Raw genomic sequence first — 15,704 nt, forward strand, 5'->3', positions numbered from 1 at the left:
AGCATCAGTGTCAGTGAGAACAATCCGTCAACATTTAAATGAAATGAAACGCTATGGCAGGAGACCCATGAGGACCCCACTGCTGACACAGAGACATAACAAAGCAAGAATACATTTTGCCAAAATGAACTTGAGTAACCAAAATCCTTCTGGGGAAAAGTCTTGTGGACAGATGAGACCAAGATAGAGCTTTTTGGTAAAGCACATCATTCTACTGTTTACCAAAAGTGGAATGAGGCCTACAAAGAAAAGAACACAAAACCTACAGTGAAATATGGTGGAGGGTCAATGATGTTTTGGGGTGGTTTTGCTGCCTCTGGCACTGGGTGCCTTGAATGTGTACAAGGCATCATGAAATCTGAAGATTACCAACGGATTTTGGGTCGCATTGTACAGCCCAGTGTCAGAAAGCTGGGTTTTGGTCCCAGATCTTGATTCTTCCAGCAGGACAATGACCGCAAACATAAGTAAAAAGCCCCCAGAAATGGATGGCAACAAAGTGCTGGAGAGTTCTGAAGTGGCAGCAACGAGTCCAGATCTAAATCCCATTGAGAACCTGTGGAGAGATCTTAAAATTTCTGTTGGGAAAAGGCGCCTTCCAATAAGAGAGACCTGGAGCAGTTTGCAAAGGAAGAGTGGTCCAACATTCCGACTGAGAGGTGTAAGAAGCTTATTGATGGTTATAGGAAGCCACTGATTTCAGTTATTTTTTCCAAAGGGTGTGTAACCAAATATTAAGTTAAGGGTGCTAATAATTTTGTCCAGACCATTTTTGGAGTTTGGTGACATTATGTCCAATTTGCTTTTTTCCTCCCTTTTTTGGTTTAGTTCCAATACAAAAGGGAATAAACATGTGTATAGCAAAACATGTGTTACTGCAATCCTTTTCTGTGAGAAATACTTCATTTTCTAGAAAAAAAGACTATTTCTCACCGGAACATCAGCCGTAGATTTCGCTCTTGGTGCGATTGCTGCTGACTCAAAGATGAATCAACGTAGATGATAAAAATAGAGCAGAGATTTATCTCCATAACAGGAGCCATGGTATGAATCTTTAACGTCCCCAATTATAGAAAGTAATGAATCCCATTAAATCTGGATACAGCCTGAGCGCGGCTACAGATGGAAGGGATGACAGGGTTTTCTCCTAACTTCGCCAACATTATCGAGCTAAAAGTGGAATAACAGCTACGGCTCACATCTAGGTCTCCGAGGAACACGGCAAGTAACAGTACAAACTGAGTAGATTGACAGCGTACCTGTTATTTTAGGCGACTTCAGGATAAGATGCCCTGTGTGTACATGAAGAGCAGCAATATCTCTGGCCATTATATAATCTATATTGTAGATTTCTGCTCTGCAGGCTTAATCTATAATTTGCAGTTCTCCCAGAGCTGGTGGGCGGAGCTCCCCCTCCATAGACTTGTGTTGTTTGTCTTGCAGACACAGGACAAAGCTGAGCTGATTTTAACAGATCATTATAACAGCAGGAGGTGGAGGGGGAGAAGAAAAGAGTTTGATAACAGGAGAAAGAAAACATTTTCTCTAATAAGATATATTATACATTTACTTTTATTTGCTTGTGCTGTTGATTTATGCAAAATTTGTTCAGATGACACAATACCTATATAAAGGGTATTGTCTACAGTGTTCCCCTAAAATGTGGATCTCCGATTGTTACAAAACCACAACCCCTGCATATACTCAGTTAGAGGCGAGTGGACTGAGCGTCTTAGGGTCCCATCCGAAAATGATGCCACCTCTGCGTGGTGGATCGGGGGGACACGTTTTGATCGAAAAGTGCGCTAAGAGCCTTAATTTAGTTTTGTAACTGAATATTGAGTGCTGCTGCAAACTTGTGTAAAACCCCTATCATCACACCCTGATGGGAGTTGTAGTTTTGCTACAGCTGGAGAGACAAAAATTTGAGAACACTGATCTAATATATTAAAACTTAAAGAGGGTCTGGATTCAAAATGTCCTGCCGTTTGGAGTCTACAGCTTCTATGCAGGCTAATGTGTCTCCATAGTTACAAACTGTATGTGTGGGCTAACCCTAAAGCTGGCCATATACAGTCATGGCCGTAAATGTTGGCACCCCTGAAATGCTTCAAGAAAATGAAGTATTTCTCACAGAAAAGGATTGCAGTAACATATGTTTTGCTATATACATGTTTATTCCCTTTGTGTGTATTGGAACTAAACCAAAAAAGGGAGGAAGGAAAGCAAATTGGACATAATGTCACCAAACTCCAAAAATGGGCTGGACAAAATTATTGGTGGCTTCCTATAACCACTGATAAGCTTCTTACACCTCTCAGCCGGAATGTTGGACCACTCTTCCTTTGCAAACTGCTCCCGGTCTCTCTTATTGGAAGGCGCCTTTTCCCAACAGCAATTTTAAGATCTCTCCACATGTGTTCAATGGGATTTAGATCTGGACTCATGGCTGCCACTTCAGGACTCTCCAGCGCTTTGTTGTCATCCATTTCTGGTGCTTTTTGACTTATGTTTGTGGTCATTGTCCTGCTGGAAGACCCAAGATCTGACACAATCCCAGCTTTCTGACCCTGGGCTGTACAGTGCGACCCAAAATCCATTGGTAATCCTCAGATTTCATGATGCCTCGTACACATTCAAGGCCCCCAGAGGCAGCAAAACAACCCCAAAACATCATTGAACCTCCACCATATTTCACTGTAGGTGCAGTGTTCTTTTCTTTGTAGGCCTCATTCTGTTTTCGGTAAACAGTAGAATGATGTATTTTACCAAAAAGCTCTATCTTGGTCTCATCTGTCCACAAGACGTTTTCCCAGAAGGATTTTCTCTTACAAATGTAGTCTTGCTTTTTTATGTCTCTGTGTCGGCAGTGGGGTCCTCCTGGGTCTCCTGCCATAGCGTTTCATTTCATTTAAATGTCGACGGATAGTTTGCACTGACACTGATGTTCCCTGAGCCTGCAGGACAGATTGAATATCTTTGGAACTTGTTTGGGGCTGCTTATCCACCATCTGGGCTATCCTGCATTGCCACTTTTCATCAATTTTTCTCTTCCGTCCACACCAAGGGAGATTACCTACAGTGCCATGGGTTGCAAACATCTTGATAATGTTGCGTGCTGTGGACAAAGGCAAATTTAGATCTCTGGAGATGGACTTGTAACCTTGAGATTGTTGATATTTTTCCACAATTTTGGTTCTCAAGTCCTCAGACAGTTCTCTTCTCTTTCTGTTGCCCATGCTTAGTGTGGCACACACAGACACACAATGCAAAGACTAAGTGAACTTCTCTCCTTTTTTCTCTGCTTTCATGTGTGATTTTTATATTGCCCACACCTATTACTTGCCCCAGGTGAGTTTGAAGGAGCATCACATGCTTGAAACATTCTTATTTTTCCACAATTTTGAAAGGGGGCCAATAATAAGAGGGGGGGGGGGAAATCAAGCTGCGGCCAGGCTCCTCTGGAGGTGGTTTATCTCAAAGAGAACAAAAAGATCAGACAATAGATATTCAATATGTCCGGGAGACCACCATACATATTAGATAGTTGTCTACATGCCTGATCGCGGGAGTCCCGCTGCTGGGGACCCCGGTGACCTTGCACGCGGCACCCCGTTTGTAGTCAGTCCCCGGAGCGTGTTCGCTCCGGGTCTGATTACAGGCGACCACTGGGCCGGCGGTGTGTGACGTTACGCCTCCGCCCCTCAATGCAAGCCTACAGGAGGGGGGTGTGATAGCTGTCACGCCCCCTCCCGTAGGCTTGCATTGAGGGGCGGAGTGTGACGTCACACGCCGCCCGCCCTGTGGTCGCCGGTAATCAGACCCAGAGCGAACACGCTCTGGGGACTGATTACAAACGAGGTGCCGCATGCAAGATCACAGGGGTCCCCAGAGGCGGGACTCCCGCAATCAGGCATCTTATCCCCTATCTTTTGGATAGGGGAAAATATGTGTAAGCACCGGAGAACCCCTTTAAGTAGGGACTTAGTTCTTAGTTGCACTAACTATTATCTTTTCTCCAATAAATAGGGGACAGAAGGGGGTAACATGAATGCAGGATAGGGCTACACATAACCTATAAACACGATGTCACATGTCTACACAGGAGCTGTATATCTAAGACTGTAAGATCTTTTTAATGAAGTTTGCTTTGAAGGGGCACTTCCAGTACTTATCAGCTGCTGTATGCTCCAGAGGAAGTTGTGTAGTTCTTTCCAGTCTGACCACAGTGCTCTCTGCTGACACCTCTGTCTATGTCAGGAACTGTCCAGAGCAGGAGAGGTTTGCTATGGGGATTTGCTCCTACTCTGGACAGTTCCTGACACAGACTGGAAAGAACTACACAACTTCCTCTGTAGCATACAGCAGCTGATAAGTACTGGAAGGATTATGATTTTTTAATAGAATAAATAGAAGCATTTTACAAATCTGTTTAACTTTCTGGAGCTAGGTGATTTAAAAAAAAAAAAAAAAAAATTTCCTCCGGAGGATTTTCTTCTGGAGTAACCCTTTAAAGGGGTACTACGTTGGAAAACATTTTTCTTTTTTTTATTTATTTATTTTTTTAAATCAACTGGTGCCAGTTTGTAAATTACTTCTATTAAAAAAAAAAGAAAATCTTAATCCTTCCAGTACTTAGCTGCTGTATGCTCCACAGGAAGTTATTTTCTTTTTGGATATCCTTTCTGTCTGACCACAGTGCTCTCTGCTGACACCTCTGTCCATTTTAGGAACTGTCCAGAGTAGGAGCAAAACCCCATAGCAAACCTCTCCTGATCTGGACAGTTCCTAAAATGGACTGAGGTGTCAGCAGAGAGCACTGTGGTCAGACAGAAAGGAAATTCAAAAAGAAAAGATACTTCCTTGAGCATACAGCAGCTAAATACTGGAAGGATTAAGATTTTTTTTAATAGAAGTAATTTACAAATCAGTTTAACTTTCTGGCACCAGTTAGTTTAAAAATTTTTTTTTTTATAATAATAATAATTATATATATATATATATATATATATATATATATATATATATATATATATATATGTTTTCCAGTGGAGTACCCCTTTAAGACTGTGGGAGCTGTAATGATAATCATATATGTTGTTGTCACTAAACTGCGCCAAAAATATTACTGTGTATAACTATGGGATGGTTTTGTAGGTTTAGGCCAGTGTTTCCCAACCAGGGTGCCTCCAGCTGTTGCAAAACTACAACTCCCAGCATGCCCGGACAGCCTTTGGCTGTCCGGGCATGCTGGGAGTTGTAGTTTTGCAACAGCTGGAGGCACCCTGGTTGGGAAACACTGGTTTAGGCAGTATTCAGGTCGGCAAATTTGCTGGATAAGAACTGGAATTTGACCGCAACGTGTGAACACGGCCCTAGCACTGCACACAGCAGCTGTAATGACAGTACAGGCATGACGAACGCCAGACAATGCACGCCAACTCCCCTGCCACACAATGCCCGCGCATCCCTGACTCATGAGCATCGCCAGCTCAATGCCAGGTTATTCATGCTCCATTATTCTGTGCACAGCTTACGCCATTCCCACCATATGGTTACAGGCTGCATCTTACCGCCGGCTCCGCGTCATACGACGTGACAAAGATGTTCAGCAATAAGGGGCTAAAGAACTGCTGGATTAACTCCTTCCCTGCCAGAGGTTACAAAAAATAAAAATAACAAGTAATAATAAACTGAATATTTCCTAAAATGTACTAAATACAAATGAGCTACAGTACCAGATAAAGCCCACAAAAAAAAAAAATAAAAGAAAAAAATTAAACTAAACTAGATGTCTCTTGTGCTTTCAAGGAACCACCAGTAGGTGGCGCTCACTCAGGCTAGTACTTTACTCAATAGTAATTCACTGCTCCCAAACTGACCATAACTTAAAGGGGTACTCCGGTGGAAAATGTTTATTTTATTTATTTTATTTTTTTATAAATCAACTGGTGCCAGAAAGTTAAACAGATTTGTAAATGACTTCTATTAAAAAAATCTTTACCCTTCCAGTACTTTTTAGCAGACGTATGTTAGAGAAGAAATTCTTTTCTTTTTGAATTTCTTTTTTTGCTTTGTCCACAGTGCTCTCTGCTGATACCTTTGTCCGTGTCGGGAACTGTCCAGAGTAGGAGAAAATCCCCATAGCAAACCTCTCCTGCTCTGGACAGTTCCTAAAATGGACAGCGGTGTCAGCAGAGAGCACTTTGGTCAGACAGAAAGGAAATTTAAAAAGAAAAGAAATTCCTCTCTAGTATACAGCAGCTGATAAGTATTGGAAGGATTAAGATTTTTAAACAGAAGTAATTTACATATCTGTTTAACTTCCTGGCACCAGTTGATTTAAAATAAAATGTTTTCCACCGGAGTACCTCTTGAAGATACGTCTAAGACTGTCTGGGAATGATGGGGGTTGTAGTTTTGGTGAGATGGAATAGGTTGGGAAACAATACCTTAGGGCTGTGATCTCCAAACTAAGGACCTTCAGCTGTTGCAAAACTGCAACTCCCAGCATGCATGGCAGTTGTAGTTTTGCAACAGCTGGAGGCACACTGGTTGGGAAAAAATGATCTAGATGCCCCCATCCAGATGTACGTGTCTGTGATTGGCATATAGTAATGCTATAACACTACACTACTTCTATCAGGTCCTAGAAAAGCTGAGTGACAACCAATAAAGCCATGTTACCTACACAATAGGGGCAAGTTGGGGGCGAATCTTCCAAATTACACAATGATTGCTTAACTAGGCAGATATTTCATTCAGGTCCATGGGAAAGCTGGGTGGCAACCAATGTCAGTCACATGTCCTGGTAGGTGACAGCTGGTATTGGCTGCAAGTGTATCCTGCTGGGCGACAACCGGTGTCAGACACATCTGTACTGCTCAGCGGCAACTACTGTATGTCACACATCTATCATACTGGTGTAGGAGTCAAGTGACAACCCTTGCACCACACAACTGTCCTGCCAGGTGACAACCCCTGCACCACACAACTGTCCTGCCAGGTGACAACCCCTGCACCACACAACTGTCCTGCCAGGTGACAACCCCTGTACCACACAACTGTCCTGCCAGGTGACAACCCCTGTACCACACAACTGTCCTGCCAGGTGACAACCACTGTACTATACACCTGTCCTGCTGGGCGACAACCACTGTTAAACACGCGTTCTTCTGGGGGCAACAACCACTGACAGACACACATCTATTCTGCGAGGCCACATCCACTTCAGCCACACGTATCCTGCTGGGTGACAGCCCCTGTACTACACACACCTGTCCTGCTGGGTGACAGCCCCTGTACTACACACACCTGTCCTGCTGGGTGACAGCCCCTGTACTACACACACCTGTCCTGCTGTGTGACAGCCCCTGTACTACACACACCTGTCCTGCTGGGTGACAGCCCCTGTACTACACACACCTGTCCTGCCGGGTGACAGCCCCTGTACTACACACACCTGTCCTGCCGGGTGACAGCCCCTGTACTACACACACCTGTCCTGCCGGGTGACAGCCCCTGTACTACACACACCTGTCCTGCCGGGTGACAGCCCCTGTACTACACACACCTGTCCTGCTGGGTGACAGCCCCTGTACTACACACACCTGTCCTGCCGGGTGACAGCCCCTGTACTACACACACCTGTCCTGCCGGGTGACAGCCCCTGTACTACACACACCTGTCCTGCCGGGTGACAGCCCCTGTACTACACACACCTGTCCTGCCGGGTGACAGCCCCTGTACTACACACACCTGTCCTGCTGGGTGACAGCCCCTGTACTACACACACCTGTCCTGCCGGGTGACAGCCCCTGTACTACACACACCTGTCCTGCCGGGCGACAGCCAATATGGCAGCTCACTGGTGGCCAAATAGGTGTCTTAGATCCATAAGATAATTTTTTACAACTTTTTTTTGTCAAGAGGCAAATACTTGATTAATGCATAAAGCAGTGTTTCCCAAGCAGGGTGCCTCCAGCTGTTGCAAAACTACAACTCCCAGCATGCCCGGACAGCCAACGGCTGTCCGGGCATGCTGGGAGTTGCAGTTTTGCAACAGCTGGAGGCACGCTGCTTGGGAAACACTCACTGAACAATCATAACATTCAATATATAAGCCCCTCCTCCTACCCCTCAGAACTTACCTGGTTGTCGGGGAAGTAGTCGGGGGGGGCAGTGAGGTCACAGACAAAATAAAACTTTTTCCCCAAACTCAGCGACGCCCTGTTGTTCCGATCAGTCAAGCCTGAGAGTTGTGGGATCGCCCCGATCTCCCACCGATCCCCACCCGAACAACTTCTATCGCTGTGTATCGCAATGCACAAGCCCCGGGTCCTCACATCTCACCCTCGGGTCACTACTATACACCCGGCCCCGGCACCACTCCACCCCCCCCCGGCAGTGCTCGCAGCCCCCGGATCTCTCACCTCCTGCTCGGTCCCAACAAGCAGCCCATGAGAAGAAACCTCCACAGCGGAGACCCCGAAACTACAACTCCCGGCTAACACTGAGCGAGCGCTTCAAAGCGGAAAAAACTTTATTACACTCGGGCAGCTGGGAAGTAGGGGGGGGGGGGGGGAAAGAGGCTGACGTGGCTGCACGAGCGGCCGAGGCCACGCCCACCCGGACTCCGCGGCTGCTTAACCCGTTCGGCGCCGACGACATTCTTAACACGAATGAGAAGTTTTCGGATACGGACACACTTAACTTTTGTCTTGCCTTAAAAAAAAAACACCCCACAAAAAAATAAATAAAAAAGAAAAATCATTGCATTTTTCACTCTCAAAGTACAATTTTTGTGCCCCCGCCCCCCCCAAAGAAAAATAGTGTGGTGGTGAAGGATATCTAAAGAATTAAGTGCCACCTTTTTCCAGGCTAGCCGCACCACATTTACGTATAAGCGCCACCACATATTCAGATATTTTACACATTATTTTTACGTTATTAGCACCTTGCTCGCCATTTTATTTTTATTTTTTAAAGAAGATATGTCATGAATAAAAACTTATACTCTAAGGCTAGGTTCAGACTACGGAAATTTTCTGTCCGGAGATTCCGAGTGCGGCCAGCGCCGACTGAATCAGTTGGCGCTAGGACGGCGCGGACACTGCAGTCTCCAATAGACTGCAATGTGTTTTCCGTGAGTATTTCCACCTGAAGAAAGAGCAACGCCATTCTTCAGGGGGAAATTTCCAAGCGGATTTTCGGTTCACAAATTCCGCTTCACAAATTCCGAAGTGTGAATTTGTGTACGGAAACCCATTCACTACACTATACATTTTAGTAAGCGGAATTTCCGCCTGCAATTTCAAAGCGGGATTTCTGGCGGAAATTCCGTAGTGTGACCCTAGCCTAAGTTTTAGATGGGGAGGGGGGGGGGGGGTCCAACTGCTGGGGTACCTGTGATCTTTAAACCTGCGTGGCCCTGTGTTTTGTACATTTTACCCCAAATAGTCTGCATTCACAACACAGATTCGGCAGAGGAATTTCAAAACCGCCTCTTTGAGATACGGCGATGTCTAAAATTCGGATGTTTTTTGTGCGCCAGGAAGTGGAGATAACATTTTAGAAAATAGGGTAGGGTCATATGTAGCACATCCGCAGCATATTTGACACTGTGGATGCTTGATGACCATCACTAGACTAAGTTCCCTGCATTGCCTGTGTGTCCTGCATTGACTGAATCAAAGACCGAAATTGGCGCAAGAGGGAAGTGACATAAGTTAAAGTTTTTTTGTTTTTGTTTTTTTATAAGAAAAAAATGCACCACACTACTCCATTAAGGGAGTTTACTGCATTTCTATTCCAAATTACGGGCATATGGAGACTGGAGTGGGGATCCCTAGCTCAGGATCACTAGCTAACTATATCCCGACCATTAAAATAAATAGAGCCTGCTGAAGCGCGCCACAGTAAAGGTCAGCATCCACTTTGTGGCAAGATGTCTAAGTTTAGCTAGGATGTACTGCATTAACATAGTTTGAACCCAGCATAAGAATTCAGGAGCATCTTCCTAAAACTCTTGGGGGAAATTTATTAAATTTTTTACAAATATTTTTACAAACAAATTCTAAAGGACTTTCGGACTGTAAGAGTCAAGATTCTCTGATCTGATGAAACCATGATTTTACTTATTGGCCTCAATTGTAGGCATCATATCTGGAGGAAGCCCGGACCTGCCCATCACCTGCCCAATACCATCCCTACAGTGATCATGGTGGGGGCAGCATCATGTCTGGAGGAAACCAGGCACTGCCCATCACCTGCCCAATACCATCCCTACAGTGATCATGGTGGGGGCAGCATCATGTCTGGGGGAAACCAGGCATTGCCCATCACCTGCCCAATACCATCCCTACAGTGATCATGGTGGGGGCAGCATCATGTCTGGAGGAAACCAGGCACTGCCCATCACCTGCCCAATACCATCCCTACAGTGATCATAGTGGGGGCAGCATCATGTCTGGAGGAAACCAGGCACTGCCCATCACCTGCCCAATACCATCCCTACAGTGATCATGGTGGGGGCAGCATCATGTCTGGAGGAAACCAGGCCCTGCCCATCACCTGCCCAATACCATCCCTACAATGATCATGGTGGGGGCAGCATCATGTCTGGGGGAAACCAGGCCCTGCCCATTACCTGCCCAATACCATCCCTACAGTGTTCATGGTGGGGGCAGCATCATGTCTGGAGGAAACCAGGCACTGCCCATCACCTGCCCAATACCATCTCTACAGTGATCATGGTGGGGGCAGCATCATGTCTGGAGGAAACCAGGCACTGCCCATCACCTGTCTAATACCATCCCTACAGTGATCATGGTGGGGACAGCATCATGTCTGGAGGAAACCAGGCATTGCCCATCACCTGCCCAATACCATCCCTACAGTGATCATGGTGGGGGCACCATCATGTCTGGAGGAAACCAGGCACTGCCCATCACCTGCCCAATACCATCCCTACAGTGATCATGGTGGGAGCAGCATCATGTCTGGAGGAAACCAGGCACTGCCCATCACCTGCCCAATACCATCCCTACAGTGATCATGGTGGGGGCAGCATCATGTCTGGGGGAAACCAGGCACTGCCCATCACCTGACCAATACCATCCCTACAGTGAAGTATGGTGGGGGCAGCATCATGTCTGGAGGAAACCAGGCACTGTCCATCACCTGTCCAGTACCATCCCTACAGTGATCATGGTGGGGGCAGCATCATGTCTGGAGGAAACCAGGCACTGCCCATCACCTGCCCAATATCATCCCTACAGTGATCATGGTGGGGGCAGCATCATGTCTGGAGGAAACCAGGCACTGTCCATCACCTGTCCAGTACCATCCCTACAGTGATCATGGTGGGGGCAGCATCATGTCTGGAGGAAACCAGGCACTGTCCATCACCTGTCCAGTACCATCCCTACAGTGATCATGGTGGGGTCAGCATCATGTCTGGAGGAAACCAGGCACTGCCCATCACCTGCCCAATACCATCTCTACAGTGATCATGGTGGGGGCAGCATCATGTCTGGAGGAAACCAGGCACTGCCCATCACCTGTCTAATACCATCCCTACAGTGATCATGGTGGGGGCAGCATCATGTCTGGAGGAAACCATGCACTGCGCATCACCTGCCCAATACCATCCCTACAGTGATCATGGTGGGGGCAGCATCATGTCTGGAGGAAACCAGGTACTGCCCATCACCTGCCCAATACCATCCCTACAGTGATCATGGTGGGGGCAGCATCATGTCTGGAGGAAACCAGGCACTGCCCATCACCTGCCCAATACCATCCCTACAGTGAAGTATGGTGGGGGCAGCATCATGTCTGGAGGAAACCAGGCACTGTCCATCACCTGTCCAGTACCATCCCTACAGTGATCATGGTGGGGTCAGCATCATGTCTGGAGGAAACCAGGCACTGCCCATCACCTGCCCAATACCATCTCTACAGTGATCATGGTGGGGGCAGCATCATGTCTGGAGGAAACCAGGCACTGCCCATCACCTGTCTAATACCATCCCTACAGTGATCATGGTGGGGGCAGCATCATGTCTGGAGGAAACCAGGCACTGCCCATCACCATCCCTACAGTGATCATGGTGGGGACAGCATCATGTCTGGAGGAAACCAGGCACTGCCCATCACCTGCCCAATACCATCCCTACAGTGATCATGGTGGGGGCAGCATCATGTCTGGAGGAAACCAGGCCCTGCCCATCACCTGCCCAATACCATCCCTACAGTGATCATGGTGGGGGCAGCATCATGTCTGGGGGAAACCAGGCCCTGCCCATTACCTGCCCAATACCATCCCTACAGTGTTCATGGTGGGGGCAGCATCATGTCTGGAGGAAACCAGGCACTGCCCATCACCTGCCCAATACCATCTCTACAGTGATAATGGTGGGGGCAGCATCATGTCTGGAGGAAACCAGGCACTGCCCATCACCTGTCTAATACCATCCCTACAGTGATCATGGTGGGGGCAGCATCATGTCTGGAGGAAACCAGGCACTGCCCATCACCATCCCTACAGTGATCATGGTGGGGACAGCATCATGTCTGGAGGAAACCAGGCATTGCCCATCACCTGCCCAATACCATCCCTACAGTGATCATGGTGGGGGCACCATCATGTCTGGAGGAAACCAGGCACTGCCCATCACCTGCCCAATACCATCCCTACAGTGATCATGGTGGGAGCAGCATCATGTCTGGAGGAAACCAGGCACTGCCCATCACCTGCCCAATACCATCCCTACAGTGATCATGGTGGGGGCAGCATCATGTCTGGGGGAAACCAGGCACTGCCCATCACCTGACCAATACCATCCCTACAGTGATGTATGGTGGGGGCAGCATCATGTCTGGAGGAAACCAGGCACTGTCCATCACCTGTCCAGTACCATCCCTACAGTGATCATGGTGGGGGCAGCATCATGTCTGGAGGAAACCAGGCACTGCCCATCACCTGCCCAATATCATCCCTACAGTGATCATGGTGGGGGCAGCATCATGTCTGGAGGAAACCAGGCGCTGCCCATCACCTGCCCAATGCCATCCCTACAGTGATCATGGTGGGGGCAGCATCATGTCTGGAGGAAACAAGGCACTGACCATCACCTGCCCAATACCATCCCTACAGTGATCATGGTGGGGGCAGCATCATGTCTGGAGGAAACCAGGCACTGCCCATCACCTGCCCAATACCATCCCTACAGTGATCATGGTGGGGGCAGCATCATGTCTGGAGGAAACCAGGCACTGCCCATCACCTGCCCAATACCATCCCTACAGTGATCATGGTGGGGGCGGCATCATGTCTGGAGGAAACCAGGCACTGCCCATCACCTGCACAATACCATCCCTACAGTGAATTATGGTGGGGGCAGCATCATGTCTGGAGTAAACCAGGCGCTGCCCATCACCTGCCCAATGCCATCCCTACAGTGATCATGGTGGGGGCAGCATCATGTCTGGAGGAAACAAGGCACTGCCCATCACCTGCCCAATACCATCCCTACAGTGATCATGGTGGGGGCAGCATCATGTCTGGAGGAAACCAGGCACTGCCCATCACCTGCCCAATACCATCCCTACAGTGATCATGGTGGGGGCAGCATCATGTCTGGAGGAAACCAGGCACTGCGCATCACCTGCCCAATACCATCCCTACAGTGATCATGGTGGGGGCAGCATCATGTCTGGAGGAAACCAGGCACTGCCCATCACCTGCCCAATACCATCCCTACAGTGAAGTATGGTGGGGGCTGCATCATGTCTGGAGGAAACCAGGCACTGTCCATCACCTGTCCAGTACCATCCCTACAGTGATCATGGTGGGGGCAGCATCATGTCTGGAGGAAACCAGGCACTGCCCATCACCTGCCCAATATCATCCCTACAGTGATCATGGTGGGGGCAGCATCATGTCTGGAGGAAACAAGGCACTGACCATCACCTGCCCAATGCCATCCCTACAGTGATCATGGTGGGGGCAGCATCATGTCTGGAGGAAACAAGGCACTGCCCATCACCTGCCCAATACCATCCCTACAGTGATCATGGTGGGGGCAGCATCATGTCTGGAGGAAACCAGGCCCTGCCCATCACCTGCCCAATACCATCCCTACAGTGATCATGGTGGGGGCAGCATCATGTCTGGAGGAAACCAGGCACTGCCCATCACCTGCCCAATACCATCTCTACAGTGATCATGGTGGGGGCAGCATCATGTCTGGAGGAAACCAGGCACTGCCCATCACCTGTCTAATACCATCCCTACAGTGATCATGGTGGGGGCAGCATCATGTCTGGAGGAAACCAGGCACTGCCCATCACCATCCCTACAGTGATCATGGTGGGGACAGCATCATGTCTGGAGGAAACCAGGCATTGCCCATCACCTGCCCAATACCATCCCTACAGTGATCATGGTGGGGGCACCATCATGTCTGGAGGAAACCAGGCACTGCCCATCACCTGCCCAATACCATCCCTACAGTGATCATGGTGGGAGCAGCATCATGTCTGGAGGAAACCAGGCACTGCCCATCACCTGCCCAATACCATCCCTACAGTGATCATGGTGGGGACAGCATCATGTCTGGGGGAAACCAGGCACTGCCCATCACCTGACCAATACCATCCCTACAGTGAAGTATGGTGGGGACAGCATCATGTCTGGAGGAAACCAGGCATTGCCCATCACCTGCCCAATACCATCCCTACAGTGATCATGGTGGGGGCACCATCATGTCTGGAGGAAACCAGGCACTGCCCATCACCTGCCCAATACCATCCCTACAGTGATCATGGTGGGAGCAGCATCATGTCTGGAGGAAACCAGGCACTGCCCATCACCTGCCCAATACCATCCCTACAGTGATCATGGTGGGGGCAGCATCATGTCTGGGGGAAACCAGGCACTGCCCATCACCTGACCAATACCATCCCTACAGTGAAGTATGGTGGGGGCAGCATCATGTCTGGAGGAAACCAGGCACTGTCCATCACCTGTCCAGTACCATCCCTACAGTGATCATGGTGGGGGCAGCATCATGTCTGGAGGAAACCAGGCACTGCCCATCACCTGCCCAATATCATCCCTACAGTGATCATGGTGGGGGCAGCATCATGTCTGGAGGAAACCAGGCGCTGCCCATCACCTGCCCAATGCCATCCCTACAGTGATCATGGTGGGGGCAGCATCATGTCTGGAGGAAACAAGGCACTGACCATCACCTGCCCAATACCATCCCTACAGTGATCATGGTGGGGGCAGCATCATGTCTGGAGGAAACCAGGCACTGCCCATCACCTGCCCAATACCATCCCTACAGTGATCATGGTGGGGGCAGCATCATGTCTGGAGGAAACCAGGCACTGCCCATCACCTGCCCAATACCATCCCTACAGTGATCATGGTGGGGGCGGCATCATGTCTGGAGGAAACCAGGCACTGCCCATCACCTGCACAATACCATCCCTACAGTGAATTATGGTGGGGGCAGCATCATGTCTCGAGGAAACCAGGCGCTGCCCATCACCTGCCCAATGCCATCCCTACAGTGATCATGGTGGGGGCAGCATCATGTCTGGATGAAACAAGGCACTGCCCATCACCTGCCCAATACCATCCCTACAGTGATCATGGTGGGGGCAGCATCATGTCTGGAGGAAACCAGGCA

General features: G+C 48.7%; 1 protein-coding gene and 1 long non-coding RNA gene across 5 annotated transcripts in view; one reads left to right on the forward strand and one right to left on the reverse strand.

Moving 5' to 3' along the window:
- Window positions 1-8,573, reverse strand: part of LOC130358334 (uncharacterized) — a 41,994-nt gene extending 33,421 nt beyond the window's left edge. The window contains exons 1-3 of one of the 4 annotated variants that reach the window (XR_008889477.1): window positions 8,433-8,573; window positions 6,692-6,845; window positions 5,574-5,650 (exon numbers count right to left, since the gene is read on the reverse strand). This is a non-coding gene — a long non-coding RNA (uncharacterized LOC130358334). Of the gene's footprint in view, window positions 1-5,573; window positions 5,651-6,691; window positions 7,000-7,832; window positions 7,996-8,432 lie in introns of those variants that run through there. The other 3 variants (XR_008889476.1, XR_008889474.1, XR_008889475.1) reach the window with 3 other exon arrangements.
- The window catches only part of CEP295 (centrosomal protein 295), a 121,495-nt gene continuing 112,841 nt past the window's right edge, over window positions 7,051-15,704 (forward strand). Inside the window, exon 1 of the mRNA XM_056561458.1 lies at window positions 7,051-7,111. The gene's annotated coding sequence lies outside the window, so the exon portion shown is untranslated. The remainder of the gene's footprint in view (window positions 7,112-15,704) is intronic.

The sequence above is a fragment of the Hyla sarda genome, chromosome 2 (genome assembly GCF_029499605.1).
Source record: "Hyla sarda isolate aHylSar1 chromosome 2, aHylSar1.hap1, whole genome shotgun sequence".
In the NCBI taxonomy this organism is placed as follows: domain Eukaryota; kingdom Metazoa; phylum Chordata; class Amphibia; order Anura; family Hylidae; genus Hyla; species Hyla sarda.